We start from the raw sequence: 8,468 nt of genomic DNA, 5'->3' as shown, positions 1-8,468 counted from the left end.
TTTTGAACATGAAAAATACTATACAACGTCGTACATAGTACATGCTACATAATTCATTTCTCTATTATTGTATATATTTTTTGATGAAACATATTAATTTGATGAAATAATTTTTTTAGGTCTCGTTGACTCTATTAAGTAAATTACGGTCCATTTCTCAGAAAAAGAAAATAAATTGTGGTCCACAGAGTCACTGACAATAGAGAAAGGACCGGTAGGTTGCATAGTTTGTAATTTTACGGGCTCAAGCCCAATTAGGGATGATCATGATATGAAGTAAAATGGATCCAAAAGTTATATAATTGTTGTTAGGAAAACTTACAAAAATACTAAAAAATGGGAAAACATTTACAAAAATACGGAGATTGTTACATTTTTGTTGTACAAGTTTACAAAAATATTGTGTTTAAAATAAAAAGAAAAAACTCAAAAACAACCTTAGAATAAATTAAAAAAAACATGAAAACAACTATAACAAATAAATAGATAACTACAAAGCAACAGAATAATAAGAAAACATTGATCTAATTGCAATAATTAAAATAATTGGATAATTACATAAGACACTATTTTTTATAAAAAAATTATATTCTTACGTTTAATTTTTTTTGTTTACTTTTTACGGTTTTTCATAGAAACAACACGAAAACAATAAGAAAATTACATAAAAGTAACATGAAAATAGCATCTAAATAACATCAAAACAATAACAAAAAATAACATACAGATAACAAAAAATTAATAAGAGTACAATATAAAAAGACCGTATTTTTTTTAAATAAAATCAAAAAAATTATAAAAATGTTTAAAATTCTGTGAAACCGTATTTTTATGTATTTGTGAAATAATCCCTAAAATAATATCAATTTCTCAATATGTTTTTGTATTACAATTTTTTTTACTTAGTTTTGACAATTAGATTTATCTTTTAGTACTATTACATTATTTTTTTTCATGAAATTTGTGGGTACAACTTTATTCTTTCAACTTCTTTTTCTCTTTTTCTTTTAGTTAGTGATAGTTAAAATGATAATTTAATTTTTAAAAGTTAAATAGATACTTACATTAATAATATAAATAATAAAATCTTATGATTTTAAAATAGGATATATAATATAATGAGTAATATATAATTAATATGTCAGTATCTATTACTAGACTTGGACTTGGCCCAAGTTATCTTCTTTGGGTCTGCTGGTGGGCTTTGAATGTTGACTTGAAGTCCACATGTCCCTTATAAAAAAACGCAAATAACAACTACAATGTCCATTTATAATAATCAATTCCAGTGATTATCCCTCCTTGTTTTGGTTCGTAATTAGTTTTGGTCAAATTATCGTTTTATCTTTCTAATTACTTTTTTATCCTTTAGTACCATTAATTCACTAGTGAAAGCATAATTTAGATCTAATCTAAATTTGTGTACAACTTTTTAGTTCTAGAATTAACACTTAAAGGGAACCAACATTCGATCTGTTAGGAAAGTGAAGATTTCATAATTGTAGATCATATTTCCAGCCATCTATTTTATTAGATTCCCAAATAAAAGTTATAAGAATCATCTTCTCTGAGAAAATTTAACGAGTGAATTAAAGAAGCTAATAACATGAACATGAGTTCATGATTACTCAGGATTCATATCGATCTACTATTAATTATCTTTATGATATTTATTAGGTCTTTATAGTAAACGACATATTTGATAAAGAAAGCTTAATTACATATCGATCATTGTCATATATAATTTCTATTATATACATGCAAATTAATAATCCGAATTGAGATTATTTACACTGAATAACAGGCATAAGTGAACCGCATTAGCAATCGTTGATTAAAGATTCCAAAATTTTAATATGTTGCTGACTAATTTATTCGTGGCTGAGTGCTCTTAATTCTCCGTATAATACAAGTCACATCCTCATATATGAATACAGAATTTTTTGATATTTATATATATAAAATTTTGAATATTAAATATTAATAATTTAACAAGTATATATAAAAATATTAAACTCTTATTTATAAAAATAGTAGTTCTTATAAGCTTTTTAAGGCATAAATTCTAATAAATGGATCCTCAAAATGTCAAAACAAAAGAGATGAGCCTCAATAATCTCATGATGGGATCTATGGATGTGCTTAGTTAGATTGGGGTGTGCTCTTGATAGAAGATTTGGCTTGAAAAAGTACAAGAACTCTTGAGGTAGTGGTAGTGCTCCATGTAAGGCGTGTGATCCAATGCATTTAAGGAAGTACACTAGTAACTAGTTGGTAGAGAGTGGACAGTTGGAAGATCGTTTGAGGGGAGGCAAGGTGGTCGTTTGTTTGAGGAGAGGATTGTTGAGTGTGCAATTAAAGTCGCACATTGGATAAAAATGGGAAGGGTCATAGGTATATAAGGATGGACAATATCTTCATTGGAATGAAGCCTTTTGGGAAGGTGCCCAAAAAAAAAATCCACGAGGGCTTAGTCTCAAATAGAACAATATCATATCAATGTGGAGATAGATGGTGTCCAAAGTCCCAACACTTTGATATCTACCAAATTATGGCCCAAAACTTTGACAAGTACCAAATCATGTTCCTTGAACTTACATCCATGTCATGTTTCCATTAGTAAAATTGGACAAAAGTTTTTAAATCCAACAATGTAATAGTTCAAAAGGAATTTTTAACGACTTGAAAAGTTTAAGGGGTATAATTTGATACATATCAAAATTCGGGAGAAAAAAGTCATAATTAGCCAAAAAAAAAATACATTCTCATATTGAGTTGTTCTGTTACATCATCTATTTATTTTGGCATTTAAAAGAATTTTTTAGTCTATTTTTTTTCATAAGTGTGTACATTGTAATTTTTTAGCATTACTATGTAAATTTTCAAAAATTTTGAATAATTTATATTACCGAAAATAAAGTTTTCTCAGTTATTTACCACCATTGTAAAAAAAAATAGTTATGTGTACAATAAAATATTTAAAGGTTTACTTTTGGCACTAGAAATTATTCTATATTTTTTAAATATTTAAATATAATTTTAAATAATTATAATATACATGAATATTAAAATAATTTAACTAATAAAATTTGAAAGGCCAAAACAACTCTTTTTGGCACGTACGTACTACTGATCTACTCATTGTTGTTTTGACAAATTCAAATTTATTATAAAATCACAGGTACGCGTTTAATTGGGAGGAATGTAAATATAAGAATAAAAATGAGAAAGGGAATAGGAATAGAATGGAATGAAATCAAATTTAAAATGCACAAAAAAAAAAAATTGATAAAAAAATTATTAAAATTTTTCTCATCTTGCATTGGAATGGTCATTCATTCCATTTTAAAATGAAATAGTTATTCCGCTATAAAAAATTATTTCAATAATATTTTAATACTTTAAAATACAACCAAATAAAAAATTAATGTAATAATAATAATTTACTTTCTATTTCATTCAATTTCGTTACCTCCAACCAAATAACACTTGAGTTTTCTTTTCTTTTCTTTCTTACACATTATTTATTTAAATTGTGTGATTAAATGTTACCAACACATTAAACATTAAAATGTGGATCGACTACCCTTATTCATAAATTAATATTGGGATATGGGTGACTATTCAATGGTTACATTTTTATTGTAACCATATGGTTACATTTTTCTTTGACCTGTAATAGCAGGTTACTAATAGGTAAACATTCTTTTTTTAGAATTAATTAATTATAATTAACTATTTTCATAAAATAATTAATTATAATTAACTATTTTCTTAAAATAATTAATTAAATCTTTAACAAAACCTCTTTTAGCAATTAATATTTATAAATAATTTATTTTTATTTTTATTTAAATCCTTACTCTCATTATTTTAACAATTAAGTCATTTAATTATAATATTTACAATAATTTTTTTTTATATAAAAATTAAACTTCTTTCTACACAAATTAAAATTCTCTTTTTATAATAAATTTTTAAATAATTAATTATTTTAAATAATATTTAATTATTTTGTTACAATTAGATGAACTAAGTATGAGGCCTCAAGCTAGTCAATCGATAACAAGTGTAGCAATTTTTTTTCTAAAAAATTCTTCAACTTATTTTACTTTTTACTTTTTAAATATTTAAATAAAAAAATTAAATAATTAAGTGTAATAATTTAAAATTAAGATTACCAGTATAATAAAATTTAAATTATGAAATTATATGTGTATAATTTTAAATTATAAAAAGTTTTGCTATAAAATTTTAAATAATTTAAGTGTAAAAAAATAAATTGCTTAAAGATCCTTATATAGTAATAAACTACAAAAAAAAATTAATTAATAATTATAATTAATTTAATTTTAAAATATAATTAATCTTAATTAAAGTTTTATTAGGTTACTTTTAGGTTACAAGTTATTTATTATTTATTTTTATTTTATTTCCAAATTAATCACAACCATTTAATAGTAATCCAATGGCTTAAAAAAATGTAACCATGATGGTTACAATAAAAATGTAACCATTAAAACCTCTTCCATAAATATATTTATACTAGTAAAAAATTACGTGTGAGGCACGTATACTAAATTTTATGCTAGTTTTTTTCTACATTATTAAAAAGTGATACAATTAAAAATTAACAAAAAAAATATTATTAGTTATTAGGTTCAACATCATTACCCTGTGTTCATTTTTAAGGAAAAAAAATATTTATGAAATAATAATTTGTTGCAACTCGAGTACAGGAAAAATTCAGAAAATATAGCATTTATTAGTAGAGTATTGACAATTTCAACAAAAAATTGAGGTTTATGATTAGAAAGTAGAAGCACCGCTAGAACTTTCCTTTGTTTGAAGTAATAGTATAATAACTAATATCTTTTATTACATATTAATAATTAATTCAAGATGAACTTTTCAAAGTATTTTTGAAACATCGTGGGATATATAAATGCAATACTTTTGTATAATAGCATGTAGCATGTTGTCTTCATTAGTATTTTTTAAATTTTAAAATGAAAATTAAAATTATAAAATATAGCTTAAGAAATTATAACTATGGTTATAAACTGGTAAAGGTTGTGTTGGAGGCTAGGGTTTTTGCTCTAGAGAGAGAAATTTGTTAGATTAAATTTTGGTAGGATTATTTAGCTAAAATTAATCAATTATAATTAACGTTTTCTAATCAGAATATTCTGTCAAATATTAGAATATTCTGTTAACATTTTGACAGAAAAATAAATAATAACATTAAACAAAGAATTCTGTTACATAGCCACATTTTATATATAAAAATATATTTTAAAAAAAATAAGTCACCCAATAATTTCTCATAAACAAAGAATTCGCCACATTTTATATATTCAGATGTGAAGGCAAATAATTATAACATGATCGAGCCAAAAAAAAAACAAATAAAAAAATTCTTTAGCAACATATATATAATATATAAATAGTAGTAAATTCTTATTTAATTTTTAATTGTATAACGGCATAAAATTTAATATATAGCTTTTTACTTACAATGCATGGTCGACACCTCAATTGAATAGAAAGTCCTATTCAATTAGTTTCTGTTTTTCGTGTCTTCGTTTCAGATTATAAGAAATTATTATTTTTTTTTGGACCTTGACCACTTAATCTATGATCGTATAGTTTTAGAATAAAATTCTTATATGATCGTAGATGTATATTTATGGTATTGTTTATTAATAATTAAGATATCAAATTAAATATTTTAAACCATGAATTTCTCATAAATTATTTTATTTTAATTAATAAATTATTTTATTTTTAATATAAATAAAAAGTCATCCATAAATTTCTCATAAAATCAAGAATTTTGTTATATAGGCACACTTTATATAGAATAGATAAGGTATATTTCCTCAGTAGTACAAGCTGATTTATTATCGTCGCAAAACAAAAAAAGCTGATTTATTAGGTAAATCAGTAATGGCTATTAAATTCAGCTTCTCAATACTTAATTATAAAAATAAAGGAATATCTACTAACTCCGACAAATTTTATAGCAATTATAAATGTACCATCCATATCTGTTATTAATGATTAATGAATGACTCACCAACACCAAGTGCTTTTCCAATTCTTATCAAACTATTATGTTTATTTTATTTTGTTAATTGTGCTGAATAAACAATCATAATTAATCGAAAAAAAATATTGCATATGTTTTTCACTTTTCATAAAAAGAAGGATACAGGCCATATAAATGTACATGTAAGAAAAAAACAATAATAAGGAAAAGCAAAAGCAAATATGGATCTTATTGTTCTTTTACACCAAGTATGTTTAATATTTTTCTACTTAAGCGACACCTTATTATCACTATCAGAGTAAAGAAAAACAGTACTGAAGGAGAGAAACTTGAGGCAAAAGCAATTAAAATTAATGCTTTCCAGCCAAAAGAAAAATTAATGCTTTAGGATACAATTGCTTTAGCACCTTTAATCTATCTTTCAGAGAGTTATGAATTTTATGACTATGATAAAATTCTTAAGGTAGAGAATGACTTGTACATACAAGCCAAACATATTCTTAGTGGCTTTTGCTGTTTTTTTTATATATTTATTTACATAAAGTGTGACTCATATGGCTCAAGATTCCTATTTATTTTATACTATATGCTCACAAGATAGTGAGCTTTTTTAGTTTGGAATTTTAGAATGAAAGAAGAAAAAAAAATGATATAATAGTAAATTAGTTTCTTCAATTTAATTTAGATTTTATTCGAAGATAAATGATTCTCTAACTAAAGGGCATGTAGAAGTGACTAGGTAATTCTTGTTTGGCTTTAGGTAATTCTTTTTCTTATATATATAAGTATAATTCTCGCTACTTAAAAGGAACATGTTACATGAATAGCAAGTTTAGCAACTTATTACCATTTTTTATTTAAAATGCTCACCTGTACACATATTTTAGTTTATATATGAAATTTGTTGGGTAATGCTTTTTTTTTTTTTAATGAGAAATTCAATAAATAAAAAATCTAACTGTTATAGGAAGATATAAAAATAGTGAATAATAAGCATTTGTGTAATTATATTTTCTTACAAAATTTGTAATAGAAGCATATTGACGATATAGCAAAAACAGCCATCAATAACAACTAATAGAGAAATCACATCAGTTAACAATATACAATATTACTATTTAAAACTCAAAAGACAATAATTGTGGTATTTTAATAAAGAAATAAAAAAAATAACATCATCAATAATGGTTGCTTTTAATCATACTTTTAGTATTTTTAGCACATTCACCAGTTGTTGTTTTTTTTTTTTTTTGAACATTTTGTGCGCATATATGGCATCTATCTCATGCCCATATTTAAAGCTTCTATAGTATTGAATTTATGATACATTATTGCTACTAATTCGTTAGATATTTCATTTATTTTTGAAGTAACTAAATGATTGGCATTTGTCAATTAATCTTTAATAACGAGGAAATTACGTGGGGTACCCACTTTAAGTTAACTATTTTAATTTTTACTCTCTTTTTAATATTTTATCTTTTCTACTCATATTTATAGTTGATGTCCCTATAATATCATTTCTTCAGTGGTAGGACTTAATTTTCAATCTTTAATATTAATGTGGGGGAAGCCACTAACTAAGGCTAACTTAGTGGTGAGGGAGGGATGGAAAAAGGGAGAGGTCATGGTTCGATCCCAAAACCTTTAAGTTACAAGATATTAATTGATTGTAAAATGTCATTACGCTACACTCAAAAAAAAAATATTAATGTGGGGCATATTGGACAATCTCTTTATAAAAGTAGTTATAATTGCTAGTAATTTTGGTTAACTTACACAAAAAAAAATAAGTATTTTCAAGTTATCCCTCTTTAAATTGACCTACATAGTTTGCTATTTCAAATTTGTACTATTAAATTTGTAATTTGAGAAGAGTAATTTGCGGCAAAACCCCCTCAACTATCAATTTACTTGCAAAAAACCATCCAACCTCATATTTTGGTGGGAAAACCCTCTAAAGTACTGTTTCGTTTACATTTTTAAGGTGCCGTCTATTCAGCCTCGTTAAGTCTTAATTTTGCCCACGTGGCAATGACAGGTCAATAAAAAATTATCCTACGTGGCCATATTTTACAAAATAAAAACAAAAAAATTTAAGAGTAATTTGCGACAAAACTCCCTCAACTATCAATTTACTTGCAAAAAATCATCCAACCTTAAAGTTTTTTGGATGGTTTTTTGTAAGTAAATTGATAGTTGGGGGAGTTTTGCCGCAAATTACTCTTAAAGTTTTATTTTTATTTTGTAAAATATGGCCACATAGGATAATTTTTTAGTGACTTGTCATTGCCACGTGGGCAAAATTAGGAGCTGGACAGACGACATCTTAAAATGTAAACAGAACAGTACTTTTGGGGGTTTTCCCACCAAAATATGAGGTTAGATTGTTTTTTGCAAGTAAATTGATAGTTAA

Source organism: Cannabis sativa, chromosome 4 (assembly GCF_029168945.1).
Source record: "Cannabis sativa cultivar Pink pepper isolate KNU-18-1 chromosome 4, ASM2916894v1, whole genome shotgun sequence".
Taxonomy (NCBI): domain Eukaryota; kingdom Viridiplantae; phylum Streptophyta; class Magnoliopsida; order Rosales; family Cannabaceae; genus Cannabis; species Cannabis sativa.
This window is presented reverse-complemented; position numbering follows the sequence as displayed.